Raw genomic sequence first — 7,797 nt, 5'->3', positions numbered from 1 at the left:
GTTAATAGGCTGGAGATGTCAGTCTTCCTTTCTTGTTTGCAGGAGCTGGACCCCGACTGTTAGCCAGCGCTGGGCCAGGTGCGTCTTCAGTGCGGCTCGCGCCTGGGAGCCTTGGAACTGGCAGGCGAGTACTGCTCAGTTCTGTAGCGCTCCCGGCGGGGCAGCCCCGAAATAGAAAGTACTGGGGCAGCCCAGGGCAGCCCTGCTCTCCTCCCAAGCCAGCAGCGCTGATGTCCTTAAAATAAGCCCTGACTGTCTTGGGTGGCTCCCGCCTGCCTGCACGCGTCCTCAGACTGCGCAGCTATGAAATTGGAAGATTCTCCCCCTTAAATCTCTTCCTGTTCTTGCGGTGCTGGCTCCGCGTCATGCATGATTAGTGGCTTTGTATGTATGGCGCTTGTTTATTTACAGTTAGTCTCCGCCGTCAGATTAGGGCCCAATATTAGTTACTATGAGAAATTTGGTAGGTGGCGATCAGCATTTCATAAACGTGAAATAGAATGAAAGAGGAGATAAGGGAACATCCCATAGAGTGAAAGTAAGTACTGTTTGGTGAAACAGTTTCTCTTAAATGTGAGACATGAAAAGTACTTCTTACTGTGGTGACATCAACTTACCGCCAGAGGATGCTGGGAATAGTTGTGAACATTTTTAAATTTTAATATTTTCTTATTTGGTGCGCATGTTTGTGTGTGTATGCATGTGTGCATATGTCACAACATGTGTAGAGGTTAGAGGACAACTAGGAGTTCTCTGCTTCCTGGAAGCATAGGGGTCCTGGAAATGGGAACTCAGGGGGTCACACTTAGCATCAGCATTTACCCACTGAGCCATCTTGCTGAGCCTAGTTTTTGTTTGGTTGGTTTTTTTGGTTTTTCGTTTGTTTGTTTTTGTTTTTAGTTTTAGTTTTAGTTGTGACAGGGGTCTTACTCTTAGCCTTAGCTGGCCTGGAACTGACTATGTAACCCAGACTGGTCTCTAACCTCCTACCTCAGCCTTCCGACATGCTAAAATTTTGAGAATGAGCCACCACTAGATACCCATAGTGAGACAACTTTCCCGGGTTTACAGAGGCAGAAACAAGCATAGTATGTGGGTGAATTGCTGATGAGCCTGGAGAGTTCTTTAAAATGTTATTCTGGACCTCAAATGCTATGTATGCATCCTGTTCCACACCGACCCACCCTATCCCCCGCCACCTTTGTGAGACCCACGGAGCAACACCAGCAGCCTCCATCACCAAGCAGCAAAGAAGGCAGACAAGTCTGATCAACCATAATTCAGCCACACTTTCCACAGCTGCATCTTGACTCAGGAAAATTGTGCTCAGGAAAACTGAGGCAGCCCTGTTGGGGAGTTCTCCTGGTCTGTGGGGCATCTGGGCTGTCACTACAGCATGACCGTGCTCACTCAGACATCCAGGTTGTACTTGATGGGGTGAGTGGATGGGTGGGCCTGTAGGCACTTCAGTGACCTGGCTGGGGATCCCTCTGTGTAGCCCCTACCTTTCAAGGTCACAGAGTCACAAGCCTCTGGGTTGGAAGTGTGTGCATTCTTCAGTTAACATAGGCTGATTCTTCCTGAGTTCTAGAACTTGAGATGGAGGAAGGGGGTTTGGCTCCCAGCTACCTCAAAGTGCCTGCCAGACTCCTGCATCTGCAACTGGGTGGTTCCCTGAGGACACTAGACACAGTCTAGATGGCCAGAGTGCAGAGGCTAAAAATACATACACTGCCCAGGTCTAGGAATACAGGCTCTGCCATTGATTCCTGATGTCCTGCCCAGCACCAGGAATGGAGGGTCCTTGCACAGTCCCAAGAAAGGGAATAGCTGTGCGAGATTGAAATTTGACCCATGTATCCACTGGAGAAGTGTTTCCTGGCTAGCACAGCTGCCTAGTACTGCTACAATGTAGCTCTTCCAAAGTGTGCAGGTCTTGAGAGCCTGCTGAGCTCACCCATTTGATAACTGTGGAGCCAGTGAATGGGGAGTTCTATAGAGAGAAACCAGGGCTTCTGAAAAACTCCGACCATGTCAGATTCCCTAGCTTAGTTTCTCCTTTTCCCAAATGGTGATTTAGCTACTCTGCCCATCTTACTGGAACACTAGAAGTCGCAGAAGATAATCCTCGCAGGAGGCTTTGAGAGTGGCTAGGTTAGATGTGTGTAGAACCTGATGTAGCTGCAGAAATCTGCACTGTAACCATAAGCTGCATGGGAGTAGGGTGCAAAAACTTCCAGGGCAGTTAGAAGGCAGGAAGGTGAACCCCCATCCCACACTTCAGTGCTGGCAAGCTGGGGTTACACTAGCCAGTAATTCGGTAGCAGGTGATTGTGTGGTGCCACAGAAAATCATTCTGTAACTCAGAAGCACACCTGAGAAAGAGTGGCCAGCTCACCGGATCTCACAGGTATACTTATTTCAAAGTATACAAAACAAGAATTAGAGAATACCATTGCTAGGCTGGTGGTCCACAGGTAAAGGGGAATTTAGACCCTGGTCTGATGTATAGAGATATGTCAGTCTTGACCCGGCCCCTCCCCACGTTCAGAATCTCATCACCACAATGAATGTTCTGTGATCACAACTGGTGGGGATGGAACAAGGAGGCACAGGTGGACTAGGTGGGACGCAGAGAGAAGAGGGTGAGCAGCCCAGGGTGCCTGCCTCCTAGGTGCCGCATGTGCCATGTGCGACTGCACTGTGAGGAGGAGGATCTGCATAAGCAACAATCCTCCTGAGGTCTTACCTGCTGACCCTGGTTCCAGATGAACTCTAGTTCCCACTGTTCAACAGACCTGCTATCCCAGAGTGTGCACAAGTAGGTCAAAGTTCAAGTGTTTGACACGCCCCCTCTTTGTACTCAGCCCCCTTTCCAGTCCTGCATCCTTCTGTGAGACGGGGCCTCTCAAGTAGCCAAGGCTGGCTGTAAACTCAGTAGCTCAGATGACTTTGAAACTCTCGATCCTCCCGCCTCTGCATCCCGAGGTCTGGGGATCACAGGCATCTGCCACCACATTAAACACAGGCTTGGCCCACACTAGGCAAGCACTCTGCTAGCTAAGCAACACCCCCCAGCCTTCCTGACGCTCTTCCTGACCCTACCCTTTAAAAAAAAAAGATTACACATATTGATTGTATGTGTGCATGTGAATTTGTGTTGGGGGCCACTGCACATGTGTGATAATCAAAGGACATTGTGGGCTTTGGCTCTCTCCTTCTGCCATGTCGGTTCTGAGGACTGAGCTAAGGTCACCAGGCTTGGCAGTTGCCTTTTTGCTTAGCTCATCATTTTTCTGTCCCTACTCTTGCCTACCTCCTCCCCTCCATCCCAGGTGGCTTCTTGTCCTCTTTGTTGCTTTTCCCCTCTTCCCACCCCACCTCCCCGGCTCCCAGGTTTTCCAGGTTTGAAGCAGTGCAGCGATGAAACCATACTACAGGGAGGCAGAGAGAAGCAAGTGAAACTCTTGACACAATCACTAAGGCTCGGCTACTCTCACAGGTGCAGCCGTTTGGGGCCAGGCCGCCGGTCTGACCTGATGGGGTTACAGGCAACCCTAGGTGCAGAATCTCTAAATGTTGGAGAGGCAGAAACACAAAGTGCTTAGAGAGAGCACTGCGTGGACCAAAATGGACCGCTACTTGGAGGCAAGCCTCTCTGAGACCTTAGGAACAGCTTAGGGTGAGGGGCAAATTCCTTGGGCCTCTGTTGTTCTTGGATAGAAATAAAAGCTCACTCAGAGCTAATCTCCCAAGCGCTTACTAAGTGCCTACCAGCACACAAGAGCCAAATCTAAACAACCCCATATACGCCATCTCAGCACACCTGGCCACATGGTCTACCTGCCAGCCCTCTGAGGTGAGATATCACGCACAGTTTCCTCCTGAGCTGGGTGACTTTGCCAGAGTCACACAGCCAGGGATTGGTAGGTAAGGCAGAATTCTGATCCATATCTTCTGACCTCTGACCCTTGGTTCTCCGCCTCTGGGCATTCTGACTTGTGGATCTGTGTAATTAGATGACAGAGGCCAGACATGGCTTTGCCTGAACACAGGCTCTCCTGATGTCCAGAGGCAGGCTCCCTGAGGCTGGAGCAAGACAGTGAGAAAGAGGCAGCAGATTCTCCAAGTGTTTTCTCTGGCATTTCATCCTAGTTTGGCTCCACAGGAGATGCAAGATGCCTCCCTCCTAGGTAGTTGCCATGACAACCCAGAAGCCTACCTGGGAGCATTCTAGCCAGCCTGGGCACTCTTGGCACCTGCTTGTTGGGGAAGGAGCACCTGCTGGGTAAAACCACTACCCAAGGAACAAGGTCATGTAGATGAGAGATGTCCAGCTTCCCCCGAGCTGGTCCTCAGCTGACCCAGAGCACTTGTCCCCTGTTCCGAGGCTCTGTCACTCAGCCCAAGGCTGGCACACAGGGAAGCGGAAGATTCTATTTTTACTCATAAGCAGGTCTGACTTAACAGGCATAGTCCTTTCCTTCTGTCCCCACCCCAAGAGCAAAGGGTGAATTAGTGCTCCTTGTGACAGAATTGTCATGCGCCAGCAATGGAGGTCTACAGAGTAGGGCACTGTCTGTGTCTGGGAAGCCTGGTAAGGAGCAGGCAAGGTCTGAGAAGAGGGCTGTCACCAGAGGAGACTGGTTTCCCAGCCCAGGGCTTCTGTGCTGTTTCAGCAGGTACCAGGCACTAGACAGGAAAGGTAGCCACGGGGAATATGTTCCCTACGTACTAAACCTCTTGCCTTGGAAGTCCTGCAGGGTCAGAACACTCAAGGGACGGTCATCAACAGCGGTGACATTTCTTTCTCCACACTAGGCTGGACCTGAATAATTTCTGACCTACCAACAGCTTTACTGAGAGAGTACTTACTTGCTATGCTAGTACTTGGGTATACGGTTCAGTGATGTTTATGTTCAGAGTTGTATAACTGTTACCCCGAGTAGAAACCCCATACTCAGTAGTTTTGCTCCATCCCCACTTCTCCTCGTACCAAACAGCTTAGGTGTTTTTGCTTCTGTTGACTTGCCTAGTGTGGACGTTGAATGAAGTTCCGTGTGAGTGGAATCATGCACACCCCTCCCCCCTTCACTTGGCATAGGCTTATGTGATTTCCAGGCTCCCCTGTGACAGCACGGATCGGTGCCCCCCCCCCCCCCGATGACAGGTAATGTTCTGTTTTATGACGTTGCTTGACTTGCCACCACCTGACAGACATTTAGGTTATTGCCACTGTTCAGGTGTTACAGTTCTGCCGTGAACACCTGTGTCTCTGCCTGGCTGTTTTCTTTTCTAATTGATTCTCTTTACATCCTGCTTACTGCCTCCACCCCAGTGCACCCCTCCCACAATCTTTTTCCCCAGTATCGCTTCCCCTTCTCCTCTGAGTGGGTGGGAGCCCCCTGGGTATCCCCCCAACCCTGGCACATCAAGTCTCTGTGGAGCCTAGGTGCATCCTCTTCTGTTGAGGCCAGACAAGGCAGCCCAGCTAGAAGAATATACCCCACAGACATTGTCTAGCTGTTTTAATTGTTCTCAGGACTACGGATTCCGGATCACGCGGTAATCTATACTTCACATTGTGAGAAACTGCTGACTATTTGCCAAAGCATGGAGTCATTCCTGCTCCCGTAGGTAACCCCCTCCCAGTCCGTATTCCTGAAAGCAACCCTGGTACAATGCATATCCCCATCATGAGCTGCATGTGAGATGGATCTGGTTTTGGCGGAGGACAGGGTTGTGACACCTTAGTGACCTATCCTTCCTTCCATTCAGGCACAGGGCCTCCTGCTCATCTGAGCATCTCAGCACTAAGCACCCACTCTCCCCGACCACATTTTGCCAGGCTCAGGTGAGCGAGGCAGATGAAGGCTTCTCCCCTGGCGGAGACAGGACTTGAAGCCTCTTTCAGAGCTGACTCCTTACTCTTGCTAGACAATCCTCAGGGTTTCTCTTTTACGTGCCCGTGTGGGAAGTGGGTAGCAAGATCCTGGAACCCAAGGACTCACAGCCACTTGAGAGAACTCCGTCACTATACTACCTCTGGTCATTTGTCTTTCTGTGAAGAGAGATAACCCTTACGCAGCAGGCATCTCTAGTAGCTGTGGACAGCTCAGTGTCTGGAGCCACAGCGTAGCTCCTGTTTGATAGACTTCCCCTCCTATCTCTGTTCTCCATGCCCCACTGTAACCCAGCTGTTAGCACCGCAGTCCTCCCGGTCGAGCTTTGGTCACTGTACCAGACTAGGGAAGCCACACTTCTCCATCCACAGGAAGAACTTGTGAGGGAGACCTGTGGCCCCCGAGGAGCCCACGCACCCTCAGAGTCCAATCCCACAGTCTTCACCACCAGCCCAGCATCTCACCTGCCAGACTGTGTCTGGACAGGTCTGACTACAGAAAGAGAGTACATCCAGCGACTCCCACCTAGAGAAAAGGTTGTCCATAGTTAGTCACCCCCACCTGGAGCGGGCTAGACAGGGAGAGGGGCCTGCTTCTGTGGTTCATGGGCTTCAGGGGTGTCTGAGGGGTCAAACTATAAACTCCTTGGGATGTCCACCTATCTGGGCCCCCTACTCCCCTGTTGGGTGGTCTGACTTTGGCCTAACAGCTGTGCTGATTGAGTGCTCAGCCATCTTTGAAGTCACTCTGTCCATGAAATCTGAACTTGAACTTTCTCTGTTCTTTCTGAGGGGGGAAAAAAAAGAGGTTTGCAGTTGGGAGGTAACTGGCTGCTCTTGTCCTCAACTTTCAAGTTGTTAGCCAATTGCTCTCAGTTCCTCGGTATCCGGCTGCAAATGAGTTAACAGCCCTCCAAAGCCATTACCCTTCCCTCCACACAGTCCTGAGTTGGTTGACTCTACTCCCTGGAACAGCCCCTCGCACCAACCCCTCCCCCGGAACAGCTCTTAGGCCATTCTCAGGAGAGCTGTCAACTTCCGGCCTCGGCTTCGAGGTATGACCACCACCCGCAACCCACTGCCTCCCTGATACAGTCGTGGGCCACCTATCTGGTGCAGAGCCCATCTCATTCCATCCCCCGAGTTCCTGCTTTCCCCGAAAGCAGCGCACTGAAGCCACCGGAGGTTTCTTGGGAATCACATCTTTTAGAGGAGGAAGGAGGGACATGGAGATAGTGACTGGAACCCAAAGAGGTCTGAAGCATCTCTCCCTGTGAGAAGAAGCGCAGGCTGCCAGTCAGAGAGGCCATGTGGGCAGGGAAACTGCGTACCGCTCCAGCTACGCACAGCTGGTCTCTGGGGACCCCTCACAGCAGGGCAAGCACGGCATCTGTGTCCGCCACCAAGGGCATGTTTAGGCACATCCTCCTGGGAGGACTATGAGTACTCCCTCCCTGAGTTACTCTGTGACACTTACAGAGAATCCCAAGTGCTGGGATTTAAGGGGTGCACCACCACTGTCCAACAATAAATATAATTTTTTAAAAAGCAACTTAAGGGGGCTGGAGAGATGGCTCAGTGGTTAAGAGTGCTGGCTCCTCTTCCAGAGAACCCAGGTTCAATTTCCAGGACCAGGTCACATGTTGACAACCATTATGGTTTAGAATGGTTTGCACACCCAATCAAGGAACCCAGCACCCACCCTCAATGTCTCTCTTCAGGCCCCTCCCACACCAGACCCCTCCCACACCGGGCCACTCCCACACCAGGCCACTCCCACTTGTCTACTCTCAGGTCTTCATGGAGCAACTCCTCTAGACATTTTGTGTGAAAGGAACCACATAAGATGCGGGTTTTGTCCCAGGCTGCTTCTTAAAGCATAAAGGTTTCCAGGT

This window comes from Rattus norvegicus, chromosome 3 (genome assembly GCF_021556685.1).
Source record: "Rattus norvegicus strain SHRSP/BbbUtx chromosome 3, alternate assembly SHRSP_T2T, whole genome shotgun sequence".
NCBI lineage: Eukaryota > Metazoa > Chordata > Mammalia > Rodentia > Muridae > Rattus > Rattus norvegicus.
Note: the sequence above shows the minus strand (reverse complement) of the source record.